Below are 27,123 nucleotides of genomic sequence, written 5' to 3' on the forward strand. Positions count from 1 at the left end.
CTATCACAGTATATATCATGGTATAATCTAGCCTTCATTTCATACCCTACCAGAAGCACCATAGGCATAATTACAAAGATTCCTTTGCCTGAAATGTGTCCACTGGAACCACAAGATAGAAAACTCATTTTGGGATGCTAGATACTCTCTTCCCCAACACTGGCCTGGTGACTTCTCATAAGATTCTATCTGAACAAAAAATCCATAACTCATTTAGCTTTTATTAAAAAAAAAATAACTACATTAATTTTTTACCATTTTTCATGTCCGTGGAACTTTTCCTCTTTGTCATGAAGACTTTGAGATATAGTTTATTGGAGGTCTGAAAAGTTGAGCCATTTAGAACAGTTTTTAACAATCTGATAAATAACCAAGAAGACATTTTCTTATGATTTACTAATATCTCATCAACTGGGTTGGTTCTCTCTGACTCATCGTTGACTTACCCAGTAGTATCTAATAAAAGATAAACTCTATTCTTATTGTCTCCATTGAATTATGAACAGTAAATTTGGTATCAATTCCAGAAAATGGCTCACTTAACAGAAGCATTAAGTCCATCTTCAATCTGTATAGTGATGGGCAGATGGAATTCTCCAATTCATTTTCCTCCCCAGACCTTCCCCAGTGGTAAGATGGAGTTCTTTGCTTTTGTGGGGATCTAGAAATCCAATGGCATCTGTACCCTAATATATATATATATTTAACAGGAGGCTAATTATTTTACAATACTGTAATAGTTTTTGCCATACATTGACATGAATCAGCCATGGGTGTACATGTGCCCCCCATCCTGAACCCCCCTCCCACCTCCCTCCCATCCCACCCCTCTGGGTCATCCCAGTGCATGGGCCCTGAGCACCCTGTCTCATGCATCGAACCTGGACTGGCGATCTGTTTCACATATGGTAATATACATGTTTCAATGCTATTCTCTCAAATCATCCCACCCTTGCCTTCTCCCACAGAGTCCAAAAGTCTGTTCTTTACATCTGTCTCTTTTGCTTTCTTGCATATAAGGTCATCATTACCATCTTTCTAAATTCCATATATATGTGTTAATATACTATATTGGTGTTTTTCTTTCTGACTCACTTCATTCTGTATAATAGGCTCCAATTTCATCCACCTCGTTAGAACTGACTCAAATGCATTCTTTTTAATAGCTGAGTAATATTCCATGTGTATATGTACAGAACTTGTACCTTTTAATTGAGACTAGCATAACACAAGAGAGACAATCAAATTAATGTTGTTTCTGCACTAAGTAATTGGAGTTCTTGCAATGTCAGTCTATTTGTCTTTCAGGAGTTAAGAGTCCACCCATGTCAGAGAGCAGGTTGTTATTTTATTGATCTTTCCAAAAGGCCACAGCTGGATTAATAATGCCTAAAGGAAGTCCATTTTAATCCCTCAAAATTTACCTAAATTAAAGTCTTTAGAAACCTCAGATCCACTAAGAAGTCAACGTTACTTCTTGAAGAGACAGTATGCTCTTCCTAAATTCCATGATTCAAAATGCAACATCAGTGTTTGTGTTTATATGAGCACATTAATCTGAAATAGACCTACAGCAGTCATAATGGTGAGCAGAGTTTGCTTGCTGAACTGATTAATTTCTATTGTAACCTACTGCCCGCATCCTTGAGTCAGCAATACTGGTTTTGGAAGCCACATCTCAGTAGATGAGGCAGGGTTCTATGGCTATAACATTTATAGTCAGATTCTCTAGATTCAAATTCTGGTTTTGATAGGTGATGGCTGTGTGGTGTTTGGCATGTCAAGTTGAATCTTTAAACATTAATTTTATCATCTATTAAAAATGGAGAATAATTTTACCTCATAGAGATCATATAAATATTTGAGTAAATGAAATCACTTCCTTTATAGTAGCACAAGTAACTATAATTAAAGACCAGTTGTTTTGCCTCATAGTCCATTATTAGGAAAACATATTTAATTTTTATTATCATTTTCTGGAGAAAGAAGTTGGTAGAAGACATCTATGTATATTAAAAGATGATATTGAGTTAGATATCAATTCTCAATTGACATCACTCAGTATTCTACCTATAAATATAATCAGTTTCTTCTCACTGTATATAGTCTCAATTTTCTTTATTACAGCTGGATATGACTGTGTCTTTCCTCTCCTTTCCTTCTCTTTACTGATATTTCTGAGGAGGACATCTTCACTCAAAAAAAATTTTCTTTGAGCTCATCTTTTTTTTAGGATCAGGCTCTAACAACTCCTCTTCCTACTGCATCATCTCTCTTGTCCTTCTCAGTGGATTATTCTTGCTCATACTTCAGTAATGAATTTGCACAACTCTAATTGAAAGCATCTTGTTGCTCCTCTGATCCCCTTTTGCCCTACTGTTCCATCACCTTTCTCTCTTATCTTCATTTTACTGTGTGCTTCCAGAAATTTTTTATGGAAAAAAGCTGGGATATAAAAATCTTCTATATGATAATAATTAAATATTATAATCTATTTGAGTCTCAGTTTCCTCTTTAAACAACAAAAGTAAGATTTTACTCGGTTGAAAGATCTGTAAACATAATAAGAAATATATAGTTCAAATATTAATTCAAAACAAAAACAAGAAAAATAAGAATGGTCAAAAATATAAGGGTACTTAAGTTTTGCTTCCTATGCATTACTTCTTTTTCTTCTTTAGTGGAATCAAAAAGGGGCAAAATTGCTGCCAAAAGTTGTTTGGAATGTGAACGTGGTTAACAGTTTGAGGAATTCAAATTGAATGAACTTCACTCTTTGGCACACAGTAGTTATTAAACCAATATTTGTAAAGAACTTTTCTAGGTGAAATATTTCATAGTATGCCTGATATTTTAAGATTAATAAAAAAGTGAGTGAGGATTGGCTTGAATAGCAGGCATTCCTTATTAAATAATTTTGCTCTTTCAGCTGACCTTTACCTACAATATGTTGATATTTAAGAGGTTGATTTTCCCCTAATTTGTGGATCCTGTCTTCCTTCTTTAATTTTAATCTGGACATCAAAGTAACTAAGCTTATTATTGCTCATGGGCAGCTTACAATGTGATCTTCAGCATTATCATTATTGTCATGATCATATTTATAACATAAAATGCAAGCTATTTTAATATTGTTTCACCTTTCTAGGAAGCAAAGTTATGTCTTCGAGTCATGAAATAAAATCAATAGATTATCCTGTATGATATGAGTATCATGTTGTGACTACTGCATAAATCCCCAAAGTTTTACTCTAATAATGTATGATTCTCTTCTATTTGATTTAGATATTATACAAATCCAGTTGAATGATAATTATAACCCAGGATCTATATAGGCAAACTGATATGTCATTTTTTATTAAAATAAGAAAAGTTACAATTAGTTAATGATATTTAAAACACATATATCATCTTAGTCATTAGGGTGATTCTGAAAACATCCATTAAATATCTCAAGGACGAGGAAATTATACCTTGGTACCAATTCAGAACACAATATACTAAACATCTGCTATCTTGGGCACAACAATAAGTGATTATTAAGTGCTGTGTTAATATGTAGAATATGGTAAAACAGCCTAAAGTAAATGCTAATCAAAGAATGTCAATTAGAGTAAAAGTTGGTAAAAAAAAAAATGCTAACAATATTTTTCTTTGAACTGACATTAATGACAAAATTAGAGTTTATATACACAAGTCAAAGCTGTTTTGAATAATTTTGTATGTACTTTTAGAAGATTATCAAGCTGGAAAATGATCATATTATCTTGAACTTCACATTAATAACACTCAGTCACACACGAATCCTATAGAGTTGACATACATACATGATTATCAGTAATATCTTTAATTGTGAATATTTGTATGGAAAATCTCTAAAACACTCTTGGTCAAATAAATCAGATGTAATTTTTATTAGGAGAACTTTTGCTACTAAAGAATTATTTGGTAAGGAATTCTAAAAGCATTTTTGTTTGTATAAAAGGAGTGGATTGCCTTTTTTAATCCTTTAATTTTTTGACACTCTGTACAAATATTAATGAAAGGTTATTCACATATATTTAAGTATCACAAGTAATCCATAATTAAGCTTTTAAATAACAAATAAAAATCACTATCACTTATTATGTTTTAATGTTTATAATGAAATTGTTTTGTCATTAAAAGATCAAAATGTGCCTATTGCTTCCTTGGATTTTTAAGGAGGCAATGAGCAGTAAACTCAGCAATTACTCATACATATTACTAAATGTCACTCATTGAAGAGCAGCAAACTATGAAAAAGGAAAGATATCATCTATTAAGGGTGAGATTTTGGTCTGATTTCATACTCCATGTGTTTTCATTCTTCAATGTAATGCTTGAATAATTTTATGCACAGCGTTACAAATAAAGGTAGAAAATTCTTGAAGTTTGTTTGACTTCAGCTTAATTAAAATGCCTTTTCCACAATTGTATGTGCTAATTCAACCAGCAAACTTGATATGGTTTTAAATGATACAAACCTAGATAGTATATCACAATTTATAAATGATACATCATGATGTTAAGAAGAATCTGTGTTACTCTAGCCAGTCTACTGCCTTGGATTTCTGTAAATCTCTTTTATCTGCACCAATAATTACCTTACTTCAGCAAGGCAGTTTTAATTAAATTTCATCCTTTAAAATCAAGAAACACTTACAAGGTCAAGTAGGTCTAGGATAAAACTAAAATTTGCTCTCAAATCATGGATTACTTGATATTCTGCTATAAAAAAATTGTAAATGGGGCATACATAATTCTCCTCATGCAATTTTAATGAGATTTTGACCAGTTTCAGAATTGTTTCCTCTGTATAATTTTACATCTGTTAGTTGAAGAACAATACTTTCTTACCTTTGACTATGAAAATAATTTCCACAGGAAAACATTTCAGGCAGGAAATCTAATATTTCTTATTTTTAAGAAAATCCTTTTTTTTTTTCTTCTTTTTCTTTGTTGAGACACAATCAGATTTTACCGAAAGAAGTGAAAGAACTACATGGATTACAATTCTTTAGCTGCTTTTAGAAGTTCAACAGATAATTTTGTTTACTGTTTTATTGTACAGTAAGTCCCCTACATATGAACAAGCCCTGTTCCAAGAGTGTGTTTGTAAGTACAATCTGTTCATAACTCCAATAAAGTTAGCCTATGTACCCAGCTAACACAATCAACTACACAGCCATGTGCTGTAATAGGTTTATACTACTTTTCCCACAAACAATACATTAAAAAGTCAGCAAACACAAAAAATAAAGAAATGTTTTAATCTTACAGTACAATACCTTAAAAGGACAGTAGTACAGTACAATAGCTGGCATCCAGGAGCTGGCACTGAGAGAGCGGGCAAGAAGAGGTACTGACGGGAGGCGGTGGAGGAGGGGGGAGTTGGGAGAGCTGCGGGATCGGCAGCACCAGGGCTCGGAGGCCAGCTGCAATTTCGCTCACAAGTGACACTGATGGCACAGATTCTAGTTCTGTGCTGGATTCAGTTCTATCCACGCTCTTGAAAAATTATCCAGTCATGTCCGGGTAGCAGCTCTTTCTTTCTCAACATAGATAACACAGTAGCCTGGGATTGTGCTCTGATCGGCTGCTGCAGCCTCTGTGTACTGCTCTACACTCAAGTCCTGTGCTTCAGAAACTATTAATGCCTCCTCAAATAAAGAAAATCCCCAGCCATTTCCTGTGTTGTGAGTCTCTTCAATCTCTTTGGCTACTTCTTTTTCTTGTCTCTTTGTCCTTTCTCTGGGCCTCCAAGTCCATCGGGTCTGCATTAGTAAGCTCCTCCTGTCACACAAGAAGTTCAGTGAAGTCATTCTCTTGCAGATCTAGCTCCAACATCTTGCTGAGGGTCGCTATGCTGCTGATGACCTCTTTGGACAACCCATCCCCCTTCTCAAATCCATTATAATTGTGAACAAACTGTACAGTAAAGTACACAAAATACAGCCACTTTTAGTGGACACGTGCATGTGACAAAGTATGTCAGAAATGTGAATTAATTTATATGGTTGGGGAATGTGAATACACATTTACATCTTTGAAAGTCCACAACTTGAAATTTCATAGGTAGGGAACTTATTGAATTTGCGGGTGTGTATACATGCCTAACTGGAGAAGGAAATGGCAACCCACTCCAGTAATCTTGCCTGGAAAATCCCATGAACAGAGGAGCCTGGCAGGCTACAGTCCATGGGTCGCGAAGGGTTGGACACGACTGAGTGACTAACACACACACACACACACATACATATGTATAAGGGCTTCCCAGGTGGCATAGTTGTAAAGAACTTGCCCACCAATAGAGGAGACACAAGAGGCACCTCAAGGTTCGATCCTATGGTCAGGAAGATTCTCTGGAGAAGAAAATGGCAACTCGCTCCTGTATTCTTGCAAGGAAAATCCCATGGACAGAGGAGCCTAGAGGGCTACAGTCCATGGGGTCACAAAATAGTCAGATATGACTGCATATGCAAAGTGCACACACATAAATGTATAAATGGTATGAGATATGCTGTACTATGTCTAAGCTATTAGAGGGATAGCCCAGATTACATACTTAACTTCAGCTGTTTGGGAAAAATAGGAAATCACAAGATATGCAATGCTTATATTATTGAAAAACCATACCTCCATTCTTTTATTCAAGTACTTTTATTCAGTACCTAACACACAGGTGTGTTTAAGTGGAGGCAGAAAGAAATGAGCATTTAATTTTACAGAGACAGAAAACTTCATGCAAGAGATGGAGTTTTAAGAAACATAATAATAACATTTATTAATTACTTTAATGCAAAATGACACCATACAATAGATGAACAAAATAAAAGAAAAAAACAAAACAAAACAAAAAACTGGCCCCAGGTTACACAAATAGTGGAAATATTAGGCTTTGAACCCAGTTAGTAGGGTTCTAGAATGTATAATCTTAAACCTTAGGTTCTCCAGCCTCTGATAGGTACAAATTTGCAGTTTGGATAAGATAGAATTTGACAGATTGTCAAATGAAAGAAAATCAGACCAAAGACAGAGGTACACCACAGCATTGTGTGTTGTGCAAATTCAGGGAAAGCTTTCTCCTCTATGCAGTCTTGTTTATCTGTCCAACTTCATCTCAAATTATGTCTTAAATATGAAGTGCTTATATGCACATATTCTCTTCTCTGTACCTCTGTATGTGCTGTTACTCTACTTGGAGATACCTCCCAACATCTGCTTCTCCTGTATCCTTTAAACTCAACTCAATATCCACATCTTTTGATAATTCTTTCTATAACCCATTTCTCCTCTGTTCTCTTATATACTTTAGTATATTATTCTATTGCATTTAGTGCATGCTTTCTAAGTATCTAAGTAATCACTACTACTGTTTCACACATTAGCCTATAGTAAATGCTGATAAGATCTTATTGATCTAAATTAAACTTATATATGCACCTTGTGCTTTTACTGTTTTCTTTTCATCTGATATATATAAGAAACTGGGACTTATAATGACTAAGTGAATGAATTATGATATGTGTGCTATACATTTGCACATGACTTAAAATATACTAGGTCTGAGTTTGAATAGCATTTCAGCCATTTAATTGGCATTTAGTTAGTCCAGATGCCCAGCTTCCTTGAGCCTCAGTTCTTTCTCCTACAGAAAAGGGAAAATCAAAACTTCCTTTCCATGTTATTACCAATGTGGAATGAGATAATGTATGTAAATTGGTCACTACAGAACTAGATGGATAGTCAATGTTTAATATGTAATATTTATTCAGTTCAATTCAGTTCAGTCACTCAGTTGTGTCCAACTCTTTGCAACCCCATGGTCTGCAGCATGCCAGGCTTCCCTGTCCATCACCAACTCTCGGAGCTTATTCAGACTCATGTGCATTGAGTTGGTGATGCCATCCAACCATCTCATCCTCTGTCATCCCCTTCTCTTCCCATCTTCAATCTTTTCTAGCCCCAGGGTCTTTTCAAATGAGTCAGTTCTTCGCATCAGGTGGCCAAAGTATTGACGTTTCAGCTTCAGCATCAGTCCTTCCAATGAATATTCAGGACTGATTTACTTTAGGATGGACTGGTTGGATTTCCTTGCTGTACCAGGGACTCTCAAGAATCTTTTCCAACACTACAGTTCAGAAGCATTAATTCTTCGGCACTCAGCTTTCTTTATAGTCCATCTTTCACATCCATACAGGACCACTGGAAAAACCAAAGCCTTGACTAGACGGACCATTGTTGGCAAAGTAATGTCTCTTATTAGGTATTAATTAATTAGGCATTAGCCTTATTAGGTATTAGTATTGTTATTATGATAAATATTCCTATTTGTATGTATTAAACATTACCCAAACTTGGTCTGTCATCAATGATTTAGATATGATAATGAACTAGAAGCATTTATAAACTAGTCAATAGAAAGATTAATACAGGCAATATAAACTTGAGGACTTTTACTATTTCAAAGGAAAAAAGGACATTCTAAGAAATATAAGAGCCTTTTATGGGGGGAACAGCAGGGAGTTATAATTTGACCACATTTTAACAGGTTTCATATGACTACCAAGCGTCTATTGATATTCATTTTCTAGAGACTACTAAATTGTTCCACACTTCTGGAAAAAAGTCATTGAAATTTCCATTTCATTATGTATACTGCCTTTGAGAGACCAGGGGCTGTCCTAAAGAGAGAGTCGGTATGGAACTAAAAGCATTTGAACCGCTTACAAAGTGAAAATGGGTTATATTAGTGCAAAGTGAGACATTCCTGTAAATGTTAAAGACTTTTAAAAGACTTTAAATAATATCTTAAAGTCATTCATGTCTATTCTAGGCATGCAAAAACTCCAAATTTTGTACTTGCATAAGTCAAGGTAGTCAGCAATATGCTTTAGTTAATCATAATTCAGTTAGTGGTCTGGAACAGAAAATCAAAGCAAATTAAACTTCTTGTGAAATTTCAACACAATTCATATAGATGTTTTGGGCTACTTATTTCTAGTTCCACTTAGTATCATTTGTCCAAAATAGAGTGAAGGGAAGATGTTCTTATATAAAGTTAAAGATTTATGCTTCATAAAGTATACAAAAAAATCATTGCTTTACTAATTTCAGTCATATCTCAATGTAGACAAAAGGAATATTTAGGAAATTCAAACAAAGCACTTTGTACATTAGCTTTAATGAAAACTATGTATTGTTCATTATAATGTAGATTATAAAAACATCATGAATGCTCAAGATATTCACATTTACAAAGCAAAACTTTATATTCATTTTCTTAACTCTTAAGATGAAACATTTGAACTAACTGATAACAATGTACAAGGACATTTGTGCATACACATTAAGAATCCACAAAATACTTGAATTTATGAAGTATGATCCAACATTCATTTTTACATATATATTTGGAATTTTACTATAGAAAGAGGAGTATTCTATTACTCAGTGTATGATAAAATGCTCTTTCCTTCTTTGGAGAACATAGGCACTGATTTTACTTAATCAAATATCTGAATTCTCTGCTGGACATTCTCCTAAGTTTTTCTCCAAAAATTGCTTTACCAATATATGTATTTTCAACTAAAAAACAATTATTTTTTAAAAAGTACTATTGAATCTTTGACTCTCTCATCCAATCTCTACTGAGTTTTTACACCATGCAAATCACACAATTTCTGCTCTAGAGAATTTTATTTTGCAAAGACAAATTTCTTTGTAATTATCAAGATAAAAAGGATTTATAACATGAGCACTACAGTATGAAATACAATGAAAGCTGTTTAGGAATCTTTAGAAAGAAGTGATAATTTTAAATCATGACAGTCAGAATTTCATAAAATTAGTGACATTTGAGCAGAGGCTAAAACATAACTGTGATTCCACAGACAGAGCCAAAGGAGACAAAGGGAATGGAATCAGACAAAGCAGAGATCTGGAAGAATGCAAAGTATACTTGAAGAATATCACATAGATACTGGGTGGAATCTTTTATTCATGGGAAGAGTGTTAAACTAACTTGCAAAGTTCTTGTATGCTAGGTTAAATTTTTAAATTTGGCTTATATTTAACTAGTTCATTATTTGTTTCCACTCCATCTCATGTTAAAATGTATCTGATTTATAAAAACATTTAAAAATTTACACTAGAAATAAATTTTAAAAATATAAATGGAAATGCGAGTACTTCATTTGACATGTTTATGAGCAGGCACATGAAAGAATAATATAGATATTTATATATAAATAAAGAAAATCTGAAAATGACATGGACAAGGGGCAGTGGACTAGTGGAGGAGGATTCTAAAAGCCTCGAACTTGTCTCCCTTACTTCTATCTGGAAAAGTACTGATTTAATTAATGGACCACTATGGACCTGACCAGGTTTTGGGGGCTGACAGCATTCAGTGTGAAACTGTTAAGGGCAATGACACAAGCACTGCAAAGAAAAAAATCAGAAGAGCTTTGGACACTGAAGGAAAGTAAGCAATTAGAATAACCAAGGCCAGAGACATTGATGCCAGCATTGCTTGAGTCACAGGGTAAATGAATATTTTGCCTTTCTAAAAATTATATTTCTATTCAAGCATCCATAGATGGGGATCTAATGCAGGCACAGAAAGTGTGAATAAGTATAAAGCAAGTATCTGTTTCTTCCCCTCATGTATAGTAGATTGGAAATATTTATAATTTCTTTATACTCTTCCCCCTGTGATGCAGTCTATATTTGCTTCTCTTGAATTTGGGCTGATTTGTGATTAATTTGACCAATCATGTACCACTGCAGTGAAACTATTCAAATATGAACCTAGATCTCAAGGAGACAGGCAGTCTTTACCTTGGTTTCTATGAACCCTGAGCCATCATGTAAAATGTCTCATTGGCCTATTGGAGGGGCCTTGAGACTTCATTGAGAAGGAGGGAGCCAGCTCAGCTTGTTCCAGTAACCAGGTAAATATTGCCAAATGGAGCACAGAATCAGGCATATGAGCCCTGTGTAAATTCCTGAGCCACAAAATTGTGGTAATTTTTAAGTCCTTAAGTGTTGTATCATTTATTGCATAAATAAATACATGACTGAAACAGCTTACTTCCTAAAATTTTATATGGAAAAATACACCCTATGTTCCAGAACTTTATTTAAAATAAATTATAGAATTTATTTATCAAGCAATAATTATGTACTGAATAATATGTGAAAAACCATAATAGATGCTGGGATCATGTACATGATAAAAAGATACAACCTCTGCTCTCTGGAGGTCATGATCCATTGGAGAAGGAAGAGGATTAATAAGATAAGTGGATCAGAAGTGGATCAACCAGATCAGAAGTGTGTAGATATTAATAGAGCAGAAAAGGGAAAGATCATAAATGTAGTGAGAAAAATAAAAACAAAGGAAGAAAAACATATTGACCCAAACATTTAAAAAGCTTGTTGCTCAAGTAAGCATGCAAATTATAGCTAAACTTCTGAAAATCAAACCTCTACATACATTTAAGGATATAAACAAATTAAGAAAAATTTGAATTCTTTGGCATAAAGAAAAAGTAACTTGGAATATAATATACCAGAATCTTTCCTTGAGTGTCAGGAGGCACCCAATACTTTTTTGAACAGTTCATTTATTGGTCTTATATCATTTTTTCCAGAAGAGTTGAAAGGATTCTTATTCTTTATTCATTGTTTCATGACCAAAGGAAAGAGTTCACTGTTGAGGTGGTAGGTATGTAACTTATTACTAAGAGTTTTCCTCCTCCACGTTATATTTTGGACAAACTTACTGGTGTTGAAATAAGCCACTAGTTTTTCTAAAATCATCTGTTCAATCTAAATCTTCTCATAAATATGCCTAGTTTGCTCATTCATTAGTCCTCTACAGTTCCTTGCTATGTGTTGACAGAAAGTGTTACTATCAGCTCCCATATCAATTTCTGTTTCCATCTTCCTCATTTTTTCAAAAGCTTGTCCCATTTATAGGTTCAGTCCTATCCTAAAAGAGAAATCAATTTTTACTAATTCTGAAGAACACAAGCACTGCCTGATAAGGTCTCATTTTTGAATAACCTTTCTAAGATAACTTGTCTTTGGGTTCAGTGGCCCAGAGCTGACTTTTAGCCCTGTTTTGTGTCCCCAATCTTTCTCACTGCTAGTATGACCAACACATAGCCAATACTGAGCAGCAGATATTGCAAGTTACTAAAGGCCTATTCCCTCTTCTCTAATACTTTTATTTAGACAATACTTCTCGACCCATTTCATAAGTCAAATCTCCCTTCTTATCTAACAAATTGTATAAGATTCTACTTTTGCCCCTCTTTTCTAGTTTCTTTTAGTTTTGTTTTTTCCTTAGCCATCTACCAACAAAGAGGGTAGGGTGGGAGGGAGGTGCAGAAGGGAGGGACATAAGTATACTTATAGCTGATTCACATTGTTGTACTGCTGAGACTAACACAACATTGTAAAGCAAGTGTCCTCTAATTAAAAAAAAAAAAAAAATCCTATGATTAAAAAAAGGATAGGGAAAGCAACAAAGGAGTGCCAATTCTGATTGGATGAAACATGTACTCAATCTTTTTACTAAGGAGTAGGTCTCTTATATAATGCTAATGTTTCCCTGGTCTTTTTTATAATCTAGTTTATGTGAAAAAAAAAAAATCAGAACTGAGAAAAACATGGTCATAAACAATACACTGTTACAAAACAAAGTTGGTTCAGTTCAGTTCAGTTGCTCAGTTGTGTCTGACTTTTTGCAACCCCATTGACTGTAGCACACCATGCTTCAGTGTCCATCACCAACCCCTGAAGCCTACTCAAACTCATGTCCATTGGGTCAGTGATGCCATCCAAACATCTCATTCTCTGTCATCCCCTTCTCCTTCTGCCTTTGATCTTTCCCAGCATCATGGTTTTTCCAGTGAGTCGGTTCTTCACATCAGGTGCCAAAGTATTGGAGTTTTAGCTTCAGCATCAGCCCTTCCAATGATTATTCAGAACTGATTTCCTTTAGATTTGACTAATTGGATCTCCTTGCAATCCAAGAGACTTTCAAGAGTCTTCTCCAAAACTACAGTTCAAAAGCATCAATTTTTCTGCACTCAGTTTTCCTTATAGTTCAACTCTCACATCGGTACATGACTACTGGAAAAACCATAGCTATGACTAGACAGAACTTTGCTGCAAAAGTAATGTCTCTGCTTTTTAATATGCTGTCTAGGTTGGTCATAGTTTTTCTTCCATGGAGCAAGCATCTTTTAATTTCATTTTAGAAATTTCATTTTTGAAATTAAAATTTGGAAATCTTAATTTCCAAAGCAAAATCAACACCCAGTTGTGGATGTGACTGGTGATGGAAGTAAAGTCTGATGCTGTAAAGAACAATATTGCATAGTAACCTGGAATGTTAGGTCCATGAATCAAGGCAAATTGGAAGTGGTCAAAAAGAGATGGCAAGAGTGAACATCAACATTTTAGGAATCAGCCAACTAAAATGGACTGGATGGGTGAATTTAACTCGGATGACCATTTTACCTACTACTGTGGGCAAGAATCCCTTAGAAGAAATGGAGTAGCCATCATAGTCAACAAAAGAGTCTGGAATGCAGTACTTGAAAGCAATCTCAAAAACGACAGAATGATCTCTGTTCATTTCCAAGGCAAACCATTCAATATCACAGTAATCTAAGTCTATGCCCCAGACAGTAATGCTGAAGAAGCTGAAGTTGAACAGTTCTATGAAGACCTACAAAACCTTATAGAACTAACATCCAAAAAAGATGTCCTTTTCATTATAGGGGACTGAAATGCAAAAGTAGGAAGTCAAGAGATACCTGGAATAATAGGAAAATTTGCCCTTGGAGTACAAAATGAAGCAGGGCAGAGGCTAATAGAGTTTTCCCAAGGAGACCACACTGGTCACAGCAAACATCCTCTTCCAACAACACAAGAGAAGACTCCACACATGGACATCACCAGATGGTCAATACCAAAATCAGATTGATTATATTATTTGCAGCCAAAGATGGAGTAGCTCTATACAGTTAGCAGAAACAAGACCAGGAGCTGACTGTGGCTCAGATCATAAACTCCTTATTGCCAAATTGAGACTTCAACTGAAGAAAGTAGGGGAAATCACTAGGCCATTCAGGTATGACCTAAATCAAATCCCTTAAGATTACACAGTGGAAGGGAAAAATAGATTCAAGGGATTGGATCTGATAGACAGAGTGCATGACGAACTATGGACTGAGGTTCATAACATTGTACAGGAGGCAGTGATCAAGACCATTACTAAGAAAATGAAATGCAAAAAGGCAAAATGGTTGTCCGAGGAGGCCTTACAAATAACGGAGAAAAAAAGGAAAAAAGATGCAAAAGGCAAAGGAGAAAAAGAAAGATATACCCATTTGAATGCAGAGTTCCAAAGAATAACAAGGAGAGATAAGAATGCCTTCCTCATTGATTGATGCAAAGTAATTGAGGAAAGCAATAGAATGGGAAAGACTAGAGATCTCTTCAAGAAAATTAGATATATCAAGGGAACATTTCATGCGAAGATGGGCACAATAAAGGACAGAAATGATATGGCCCTAAGAGAAGCAGAAGATATCAAGAAGAGGTGGTAAGAATACACAGAACTATACAAAAAGATCTTCATGATGACCCAGATAACCGTGATGGTGTGATCACTCACCTAGAGTCAGACATCCTGGAATGTGAAGTTAAGTGGGCCTTAGGAAGCGTCACTAGGAGCAAAGCTAGTGGAGGTGATGGAATTCCTTTTGAACTATTTCAAGTCCTAAAAGATGATGCTGTGAAAGTGTCGCACTCAATATACCAAACAAAGTAATTGTTACCAAACAAGGTTCATGTGCCAGATACCTGGTGAGGCCAAATAAACTGAAATATCAGTCTGGAGCAGAGAAATGTTTACTGAATGGCCAAGCAAGGAAAATCAGTGGCTCAATTTCAAAAACCCTGAACTCTCTGATGGCTTTGGGGGAAAAGTTTTGTGGACCCAATTTGAGGTGAGGGTTGTAGGTTACATGACTTTCTTCCAATTGGTTGGTTGTGACGTAACAAGGCAATGCTCCAAGAATCTTGTGGTCAGTCTGAAGTTGCCATCCTCCACCTGGCAGGGGCCTTAGTTCTACAGTTGAGCTCAAAGATATTGTTATGTATCAATATATTCTTTAAGGAGGAAATAGAACCCTGTACCAAGGCTGAACTGTTGTTTCTTGACTATATTCCCTCTCTTCCTTGATTAGCAACTGTTTGAACCTACACTTTGGAACTCAAGGCAGATCATGGAAGCTGAATGAAGCCTATTTCATACAAATAAGAAACACGCAGGACACAGAAATGATTTGTATCTCAGAGCCCTGCAGAGTCCTTCCCAGTTTCAGTCCTTAATCAGACAGGTATTTCTTCCTTAAGTATATCCCCTCCTTTCTATATCTTGTAGTGACTTGGTGAAACTCTCTTGTCAAGAATCTTGACAACCATCTTGTCAAGGTAATTTCCTTTGACTTGAGACAAAAAACCATAATCTTATTAGAACATTAGTAGAGTATTATAAAATCCATTTTCACTAATCATGTCAAAGAGAATGTCTTTGTATTGGGAATTTTTAATTTCTGAACCTCAAGTATACTTTTGAGAAGAAAATAATTCATAAGTTTTTGATAAGGTGCATTCTGTTGTCTTTCTGAGTCATTTCTTGCATTGCTTAAGGTGGAGTAGATTCAAACTTTCTCCATGCTTCATTGCTGATATATTCTCAATAACTTCATTCAGAGTGGACCTATCCACCTTTTGGATTCTAAGGGCTCTCCTAGAGCTGGCTGTTCAAAGTACTATAGTGGTAACTCAGGAAGAGTAGTAATTGCCTTTGTAAGTACAACATTTCAGAGAGGAAAAGACTTCACAGAAAAGGCAATATTAAAGTTGAGTGTAAACAATAAGTAGGAGTTGCTGAGTAAGAAACTGTGAAAAAAGAACGCCAGCCAGAGGAACAAAGTTTTAGAACAGTGTACATATTAGGGAAGATATGTAGGGTACTCTGGGGAAGGGGAAGGAAATGAGACTTGAAAGTAAGATTTGGAACAAAACAGGAAGGATCCTGAATAACTTGCTAAGGCTACTTGCCTTTATGTGGGCAACAGAAGGGAGGCAGATAACAGGATCTCTCCTGCTCTTCTAGATCCCTTAAAGTTCTCTAGTTTTGAAAATTTCCAGAATCTGTTAGCAATGGGAACTTAGAGAGGAAATCAGGAGAGAAGTCACCATGAAAATGATGACAATAATGGGTTTAAAGAGATGTTGCCGTGTCAGTAGAGATACCCAGAGCTATCTCTAAGACTACCAAATCCTGCATTTGACTTGCACTGGAAGAAATTTAGAGAGGAATTGGAAGTTCAGGAAAAAGATCTGTGGAAGGAGCCAAAGCTGTTAATATTCCCTAAACCAATGTGATTGACTTAAGAGGAAGGCCAGTGAAAGTGGGCAGAGTGAGCAGCTTTGGGTAAATAGGTGTAATGAGATGGGAACGTGGAAAAGAAAGAGGAGTGTGGTGTGGAAAGCTGGCTGCTGAGAGCAAATTTTTGGTAATATTATGTAGGCAAGTAGATGGACAGGGAATAACAGTATGAATGAGGAAGCATTCAAAAGCCCCAACTGTACTGCCAAGCATATTTGTCTTTGTTTAACCAAATTCATGTCACAATTGACTACCCTAAAAACAACTTGAAAATGTAACAGAAAGGACATTAAAAAAAACCCAAAACAAACAAACAAACAAAAAAACCTTCTTTTAGCAATTAGGCTCTAAGCTCATTTTTTCAAGTGTGCATTTTTGCTATCAAATCGTAAGATGTATTTCTCACATTTTTTGGTCACCAGTTTCCTTTTTCTTCATTTTCAGATGTGTCACCTTTAAATTCTTATTAACTACCTTGGGGCAAAAATAAGTGACATTTTTGCCTCTTGGATTTTGTTTTTTTCAAATGCACTATTGGAGAAGGAAATGGCAATCCATTCCAGTGTTCTTGCCTGGAGAATCCCATGGACAGAGGGGCCTGGTGGGCTACAGTCCATGAGGTCACAAAGAGTCAGACATGACTGAGCAACCAACAGTACTACCCTAAAAGCACTATGTTTTCTGTTTCTTAAAAGTGGATATTAGAGTTAGGTATGACTTGTACAGAATTCTGATCTACTCTAATAAAGGTTTTATAACAAGTTTCTTTTCCATCCTATGTTAAATTTGAGGTTTGTGTACTGGAAAAGTCAAATAAAATCACACTGCAGGCAAAATTAAAAAAAAAAAATAAAATAAATAATGATAAGCAAATTAACAGGCCTTTGACTTTCATTTAACACCATCAACCCCTAAACCATTCAGTCATACTCTTTAATAGTCTTCCAGCAATGAAATTAACATTTCAAAACAGAAACCATTCCTACAGTTTACTGGTATTGTTATACATTTCTCAAGGTCCAAAGCCTACAAAACAGATGGGAATTAATTTTGAAAAATAGTTTTTTTTTTCCTCTCCCTGCTAATGGAGATGTTTTTAAGCAAGAATATAACATGATTTTCTAGGTGGTAAAAATTGAATGTGTTTGTCTGCTTTTAAATTAAGGTAGCAATTTGGCACTCACAAAGTAATCTTGGCCATGAATCTAAAAACATAAAACCAAAACACTTGTAGCTGCCAGGTGTCTGATTTTCTGCTGTCACATTCATGTGTATGAACTGGGAAGCCAGTCTGTTTTGAACAAGCTCTGCAAGCCCAGTTCATACTTCAGTTAAGCTGGAATTTAACATGGCCCTCTCAGCCTTCTTGCCTAGTTGCTTTCAAAATCAGAATATACACTATGAAAAAGCAAAACACCTTAACCCAGCAGGATATAGAGATTTTTAGCTCTTAACTGGAGAATGCAAATCATTTTAATACAGTTTTCCTTATAGATGTGATGTATAGAAGATGAATGAATCAAATAAATAATGTAATAATGACTTTTAATATAATTATGTATGCCAATTGTGTTGATTTTCCATAATTTTAGTTAATAATTTTACCAAAATCCCAGCTAAATAGATAAAAATAGTCAACACACTGCATATAAATGGGAAGTCACATCTTTAGTCATCTTTGAATGAAAATGACTTGATTTAAAGAGCATATTATCTATCTTCTATTCCAACCCTAATAGGCACACTAACAAACCAATTTTCAGAAACCATGGAGTTCTATATACTTCATCTTATTAAATGTTTATTGTAAGACTGTGAAGCAAGTATTTTTAATACAGTACACAAATAAGGAACATGATGCTTCTTATAAATACTTGTCTATATTTTTAACTGTTAATTGGGTGGATTCGACCTTCAATGCCCTGTACTCACTGCTACCATGATTTGGTGAACAAAGAATAGGTTGAAAGCCTTCATGTTATTTAAAAAATACTGAAAGTCTCACCTACTGAAAGAAGGGTTAAAAAATAAGAAAATCACTAAGCAGACAATTTATTTTGTGTAAAGGATTATAAAAATCCCAAAGCCATAAAAATACCTGAATAGTTTACTTAATCAAGCAAGAGTAAAGTAAGCAAACCAAAAAGTGACTGTGTATTATCAGGCCAATTCTGCTAAAAGATTGAGCAGACCCTGATTTACTAACATTTGAAGAAATTTGAACAGAGAAGGACAAATCAGATTAATAATTAATTTACAATTGACAAAAATCTCTAGATGGTAAAGCTGTTTCTATGAATTGCAGATCCCACCTGACATTCACCACATTACTTCTCATACCAATGTAGATATGGGCAAATTAACCATGAGCTGCCACAAGGGGTAAGCTGAAATACAGATCAATGCTGTTATTATGAAGACAAAACCGGCACAGCAAAATGCTTTCCTCCCACTGTCTAACATCATCCATATTGATGTTTTCTGTCAATATATAATAATACACCATCACACTTGATGGAACAAGAGGAACAGATTACAGAGAAATTGCACTGGAATATGTTTTTATACATTGTTTCTCTGGAACGGTATAATCAAAACAATTATTGATTTAAAACTTTGATTGATTGTCCCAACAAGATGCATAAAGCTTGGCACAAGAAGTTACATATTTTTATTCATTTGACCATTGTGTTTAAAAGAGTTGGTTAAAAGAAAAATATCTGAAATTTATTCTTCTCACATTCTTCCCTGGCTTCCAGATATGAATGGTAAATGTTTGGAGTGGTTTCTGATTTTCAGTTTTTTTCTCTGCAAATACAAAAGTCTGCTTCTTCAGAGTATAGCTCCAATTAGCTGTCTTCTTCACCCACTTCTACATCCCTAGTCTGAGCCACCATTGCTTTTTATCTGGGTCATAGATTACTGTAGTATTTTCCTAATGGGTTTCCCTGTGGCCCAAGTGAATTTATTAAAATTACAGGCAGTTAATATCACCTTTGTTGAGAACTTGCCAGAGGTGTCCCATATCACTCAGATAAAAAGCAATATCTCTAACAAGACTCCACAATTTGTTTGCAAATCTCAATGCTTCAATATCCTTTTGATCTTATCTCTTGCTATTACAGCTACTGCTCAACAGCCACATTGACCAACTTTCGCCTTCTAAGAAATTGCAGTGGACACTTCTGACTTTGGGCCTTTTTGTTTGTACCCTCCACCACTTAGAAAGTTTCACTTTCTCAAGTGTTGCTTTGATCCAACTATATTTGTAATTGCAATCTCACTCCTTTTTTTCTTTTCTGTTTTCTTTTCTATTATTAAAAACTTCTATACATTTTACATACATATTTAGTTTTATTATTATTTTAAATGTAGGTTTTATCATGACATTGATTTTTTTTTATGGTGAGAGAGAATATTTTTCCTGTTATTGGTATCCTTAGCATCAGAAAGGGCTTCCCAAGTAGCTCAGTGGTAAAGACTCCACCTGCCAATGCAGGGGATGCAGGAGACATGGGTTTGATCCTTTGATCAGGAAGATCCTGTGAAGGAGGAAATAGCAACTCACACCAGTATTCTTGCCTGGAAAATCCCATGGTCCCTGGCGTCACAAAGATTCGGACACGACTAATCATCTGAGCATGCACACAGCATCCGAAACAGTCCTTTATACATGGTAGCCTCTCAGTAGTTTTATCAATGAGTAAATGAATCACTCAGTCAGGGAAAACATACAACAGAGTACTTATAATTAAAAGTACTATATATCTTATAAAAGCCTGTGTTAAAAACAAGAATTCTAACTTTTATCTCATCTAAGGCAGTAAACTCCATTTTATATCAGCCAGTAAATAATTAATGGTTTGAATATTTTATGGAATTTTTTAATTTATTGTAGTAAATCACTATTATGAAATGCTGAAGGACCTCAGCATTTTTTTAGTTGTTTAGTCATAGGTTATTCATGATTTAATATCTTAATCAATGGAAATATAAACCATCAAAAACTTAAGGCTGAAAGTCTAAGAGCCATACTCCATTGCAAATCAATGAAAAATATAGAGAAAATGTATCTGACACTACAAAGATAATCATGTGGAACAATTCAATGTACACAAAAGTCTTTATGAGCAAGTCTACTGGTAAATGGAAGTATTTGTTGTTGTTGCTCAGTTACTAGGTCATGTCTGTCTCTTTACAACCTAATGGACTGTAGGTGGCTAGGCTCCTCTGTGCATTGGATTTTCCTGTCAAGTATACTAGAGTGGGTTGCCGTTTCCTCCTCCAGGGGATATTCTCAACCTAAGGACTGAACCCGAGTCTCCTGCATTGGCAGACAGGCTCTTTACCACTAAGCCAGCCACCACTGATACTTAAACTGAAGTATCATTTCAGTTCAGTTGCTTAGGAGTGTCCAACTCTTTGAGACCCCATGGACTGCAGCAGACTAGGCTTCCCTGTCCATCACCAACTCTCAGAGTTACTCAAACTCATGTTCATCGAGTTGGTTATGCCATCCAACTACCTCATCCTCTATTGTCCCCTTCTCCTCCTGCCTTCAGTCTTTCCCAGAATCAAGATCTTTTCCAATGAATCATTTCTACACATCAGGTGGTCAAAGTATTGGATTTTCAGCTTCAGCATCAGTCCTTCCAATGAATATTCAGGGTTGATTTCCTTAAGGATTGAATGGTTTGATCTCCTTGCTGTCCCAGGGACTCTCAAGAGTCTTCTCCAATACCACAGTTCAAAAGCATCAATTCTTCAGCAATCAGCTTTCCTCATAGTCCAACTCTCATATCCATACATCACTACTGGAAAAACCATAGCTTTGACTAGATGGACCTTTGTTGGCAAAGTAATGTCTCTGCTTTTTAATATGTTGTCTAGTCTGGTAATAGCTTTTATTCCAAGGAGCAAGCATCTTTTAATTTCATGGCTGCAGTCACCATCTGCAGTGATTTTGGAGCCTAAAAGTCTGTCACTGTTTTCACTGTTTCCCTAGCCATTTGCCATAAAGTGAAGGGACCAGATGCCATGAACTTAGTTTCCTTAATGTTGTGTTTTAAGCCAGTTTTTTCACTCTCCTCTTTCTCTTTCATCAAGAGGCTCTTTAGTTCTTTGCTTTCTGCCATAAGGGTGGTGTTATCTGCATATCTGAGGTTATTGATATTTCTCCCAACAATCTTGATTCCAGCTTGTGCTTCATCCAGACAGGTATTTTGCATGATGTACACTGCATATAAGTTAAATAAGTAGGGTGACAATATACAAACTTGATGTACTCCTTTCCCAATTTGGAACCAGTCTATTGTTCCTTGTCTGATTCTAACTGTTGATTCTTGACCCGCATACAGATTTCTCAGGAGGCAGGTCAGGTGGTATGGTATTCCCATCTCTTTAAGAATTTTCCACAGTTTGCTGTGATCCATACAGTAAAGTTTTAGCATAGTCAATAAAGGAGAAGTAAATGTTTTTCTGGAACTGTCTTGCTTTTCCTATGGTCTAATGGATGTTGGCAATTTGATCTCTGAACTGTACTAGGGACTAAATTTATTTGGCTCATTTACATAAGTAAGAGAGCATGTGAAGTTATTGTAATAAATCCTAGAGTTTGGAAAAGAAGTGAAATGTAATACCTTCTTCTGGGAACCAAAGTACCTTACTATTATATCTTAATATTGGGAACTAAGTTGATCTTAAATGATAACTAGTGCTTAGTCGTTGTGATGATTCAGTTTATGTGTCAACTTAGCTGGATCACTGTGCCCAGTTATGTGGTCAAACATTATTCTGGATGATTCTGTGATGGTATTCTTTTGTGAACACAAGGTTTAAGTCACTGGACTTTGAATAAAGCATATCACCTTCCATAAATCAGATAGGTCACATCTAATCAGCTGAAGGGGCATCCCAGGTGCCACTAGTTCCTGGCTGCCAATGCAGGAGACATAAGAGACATAGATTCAATCCCTGTGTCAGGAAGATCCCCTGGGAAAGGGCATGGCAACCCATTCCAGTATTCTTGCCTGGAAAATCCCAGAGACAGAGGAGCCTGGTGGGCTATAGTCCATGGTGTCCCAAAGAGTCAGATACAACTGAACACAGCACAACACAATCAGCTAGAGACCTGAGTGGAGCAAAAGGCTGACATTCCCTGAGTAAGAGGAAATACTACCAGCAGATAATCTTTGGATTTGAACACTACCTCTTTCTTGGAGAAAGAAATTTCGAGGGTCAATCATAAAGCAAATGAGATATCTATCTATATATTGATCGAAATATAGTATAAGACCTCATGGAAACAGATCTCTAAGTTTTTGAAGACACAATATTGCAGTGATAACCAAATCTACTATTTTCTTTACCATATCCTCAGATAGTTAAAATATATTCATTCAGCTAATATACTACACCACAACCACAAACCTTTCAACCTGCTGCTGAACACCACCACCAATCTCAAGGTCAGCCAAGGTACTGTACTCTTAGGTGATACATATCAAAAAAACTCATTTTAATGGGACATATTTATATTTATTGTTATTCATATTAAATATTATACCAGAAATACCTGAAAACATTTTTAAAATTTTGTAAGTAAACAGTATTTAGTCCTCTTCTTTTCCTCAACCCCATTTCTCATTTCTCTTCAGAAGTTACTATTATAACAAATTGGTGCATTTTCTTCCACAGTTTTTCTATGGTCTTATGCACACATATACTTTGTGTGCATTTTGTATAAGTTAAAGAATCATCTATTTCAAATGGTTATCTTTTTCTTTGATAAGCCTTATACAAAGAATATTCAGCCACAGCAGAAAAATTAATCACAATGATTTCAATACCTAAACAAAGCATTCCCAATAAATAGGGAAAATCTAAATAATTTATAGTCTTCAGAGTTCTCTTGAAAATGGGCATCATTTATATGTTGTTGTTTTTATTGCTAAATTATGTCCAACTCTTTTGCGACCCCATGGACTGTAGCCCACCAGACTCCTCTGTCCATGGCATTTCCGAGGTAAGAATACTGAAACCATTTCCTTAACCAGGAGATATTCCCAACCTAGAGATGTAACCTACATCTCCTGCATTGGGAGGTGGGCTTCTCAATATTGAGCCACCAGGGAAGCCCATATTTATATGTATTTTTAATAGGTATTAGAGCATTGAGTCAGACACAACTGAATTAGCACACATGCGTATACACACACACACAGCTAAATAAGGAGGAAAATCTACAGATATCTTAGATTTGATGAAAGGTTATAAGTTCAGTCTAATAAAAATGCATGTGAATTAAGGAAAACTAGATAAATGAAATGACATCATGTTCATGGATTGGAAGATGTAATATTGTTAAAATGGCAGTGCTTCCCAATTTACTTTACAGATTTAATGCAATCCCTATCAGAGCCCAAAGTGTTTGGTGTTTTGTTTTGTTTTTTTCCTTCCAGAAATGCACAGGTTGATACTGAATTGAATACAGAAATTCAATAGACCCAGAATAGCCAAAATAATCACATAAAAGAACAAACTAGAATACTGACACTTCCTGATTTCCAAACTTATTGCAAAGCTATATTAATCAAGACAGTATGATACAAGCAATAACTAAGTATGTAAACCACTGTAATATATTTGAGTCAATAAATAAAACCATATGCTATGATTGACTGAATTTTGATAAAAATGCCAAGATCATTCACTCAGAAAGAATATCTTTTCACCACATGGTGCTGGAACCATTAGATTTTAGCCAAAAAAATAAAAATAAATAAGATTGGGCCCCTCTTTGCCTTACACTACATACAAGAATTGATTCAAAATGGATCCAAGACCTAAATTTAAGGGCTAAATCTAGAATATGCTTTAATAACATATGAATAAATTATTGCAATCTATTGTTAAGGGAAGTTTTTCATTTTTTTAAATAGATTTCATCAAGATTAGAAACTTGTACTACAAAGTAAATCATCAACAAAGTGAAAAGATGGAACTTACCTGGCAGTCCAGTAGTTGGAAACTATGTGTTTCCAATGCAGGGGGCATGGATTTGATCCCTGTCCTGGTCAGGGAACTCAGATCCCATATGTCCCCCCAAAATATAAGATCACATATGTGGCCACAAAAAGAGTGAAAAGATGGTCCACAAAATGAGAGAAAAGATTTATAAATCATACATTTGATATTTATATGTAGAATATAAGAGAAACACAACTAAAAGCATGTGTCCACACACCAACTATTAATAGTACACAATATTCATAATAGCATAATAGACAAAAGTTGAAATGCTTCACTCCATAATAATTCAACAGGAGATACATATAACCTTCTGGTTTTCTGCAAAACCCTGATACAATTATTATTGGAGATATAAGTAGATGTGTCAATAGTGAAGGGTAAATATTAAAAAGTTGAAGTATTATGAGATAGGTGTTATTGTTATTATCAAAATTAGGCAATGTGTCTAGGTCTGTATATATGTATATGTGTGTGTCTATGTGTATGCTTTAAAAAGAGCCTGGCATTATATGACTCTCAGCTACTTTAAGAATAGAACTTATTTTCTTAAAGATGAGAAAAATGTATAGAGCTCACCCAGTCAAAATCCATGACCATGCAAATAAAAGAAATTAGGCCCCAGATCTTATGTTCAGAATCTAAGAACCGATTAATGGTTGACCCAGAACAAAACCCAGGTCTTCTGATTTGATTTGATTCTTTCTGTTTTAACTATACTTATATATTTGTAATAATCATACATTTTACTCAACAAGATAAGGACCTATGGAAAAGGGATTGGCATGTAGGAGTTTTCCCATTTAAAAATAAATTGATGTATAGGAGTTTGCCTATTGCTGAAATTTTGGAAATCCAAAAAGTCCCAAGATTACCCACAACCTCACAATCCACACTTAATACTCTTCCCAGTTTGTGTATTTAATATTTCTATTTTTCAAATTGAGATATATATATATATATATATATATATATATATATATATATGTTTTGTTAATTCTAATTCAATAATATACATGAAATTTGAATTTTTTCTCATTTTTTCAATGATAATTTATTTTTTATCATAAAAATAAACTTTATGTTATACTTCGTTGTTATTTTCAACACACACTTTCAGATTTTTATTTCCTGTGACTTATTTACTTTGTAACTGGAAGTTTATACTTCTTAATCCCCTTTGCCCATTTTGCACTCAGTTTTGAAGAGATTTCTAATCCTAGACACAAGGTGTTTCAAATGGATCATCAGAATTGGAATAACTGCCATATTTACTCTATACCTATTGCCATATTTACTCTGTACCTATGATGCCAACCTCATGGCCAGGTATATAGTGGTTACCTGACAAGATGCTTGTTAAATGAATAAATGGCCTTTCTCTTCAATGAATAAGAATTATTTACAATTGCATGATTTCAGTTTTTAATTAGCTAATATAATTGATGGCCTTAGTATCTAAATAAAGAAGCATAATTGAAGTCAATTATCAACTAGATTTTCATTTTATACTAATTTAGATATAGTGATTAAGATCATAATGTTTGGGCACATTTTTCTCTACTAATCCTCCAATTTTGTCTCTGTCATATGCCAGAATTGGCTCTTTGAAAGTTACTTTTCAAATGACTTCCAACTAATTCCTTAACAATAGCTATATTTAAATAATTGAAAAATTAAATGAGCATGTTTAAACATAGCCACTTGTTTCACTGCAGATGTTTTAAAAGTTCCAATCATAGATCATTACTATAATTAAGGACTTTTTTGATGCGACAATGATTTTTTTTTTATACCTATTATTTTATCTCTGGTTTTATGTCTGTGGAAGCTTGGAATTTAACTGCATTGTAAGATTTTGTCAAATGGGTTCCTCGTTTTTAATCAAAATACAGAAAATGTCCAGATGGCTGGGCTAAAGAAAAGAGTCTATGAAAGTCTCATTTATGTTCCTAACTGGTAGATTTAACAAAAATTTAGCAGCCAAGTTCTCTGGCTTGTGATATTAATATATTTTGTGTCTTGAAAATAAATTCACTAGAACCACTGTCAAGATGTTCCCACTTTAGGATACAAAATTGTATATATTCCATTTTCTGAAATCTGCTTTTTATAATTTTATATATATATATATATATATATATATATATATATATATATATATATATATATATAATACATTAAATCACTAAAAATTAACTGTTCTACATGATGGAATTATAGTTGATTTTTTCTTTTTTTTTTGTATTTTCAGGTTTTTATTAAACAAATATATGGCATTTGTATGGAGGGTATAATATATTTTTTATTTGTACTCCTTCTCTTTATGTGCCTCTCAATTTAGTATCCAAATCTATACAAACTCTTAGAGAAAATAAATATTACTGATTGATTTTTTAGCTGGCCAGGTATTGGATAAGAACCTTATTATTAATACTACCACATTTATTCATCACAATACCCCTACGTTATGGATGTTCTTGTGCTTTTACAAGCAGCAACCCTGGGTTTTCTCTCCAGATGTTTGTGATTTTAAAGCCCAAGCTCATTCATATTTCACAAAATAACTTCCTAGGAGCTGTTAAAACAGT

At 34.7% G+C, this 27,123-nt stretch overlaps 1 pseudogene; it reads right to left on the reverse strand.

Moving 5' to 3' along the window:
• LOC122676780 overlaps positions 1-5,843 on the reverse strand; it is a 31,333-nt pseudogene extending 25,490 nt beyond the window's left edge.
• Between the last annotated feature and the right edge of the window lie 21,280 nt (positions 5,844-27,123).

Source organism: Cervus elaphus, chromosome 20 (genome assembly GCF_910594005.1).
Source record: "Cervus elaphus chromosome 20, mCerEla1.1, whole genome shotgun sequence".
Classification (NCBI taxonomy): Eukaryota; Metazoa; Chordata; class Mammalia; order Artiodactyla; family Cervidae; genus Cervus; species Cervus elaphus.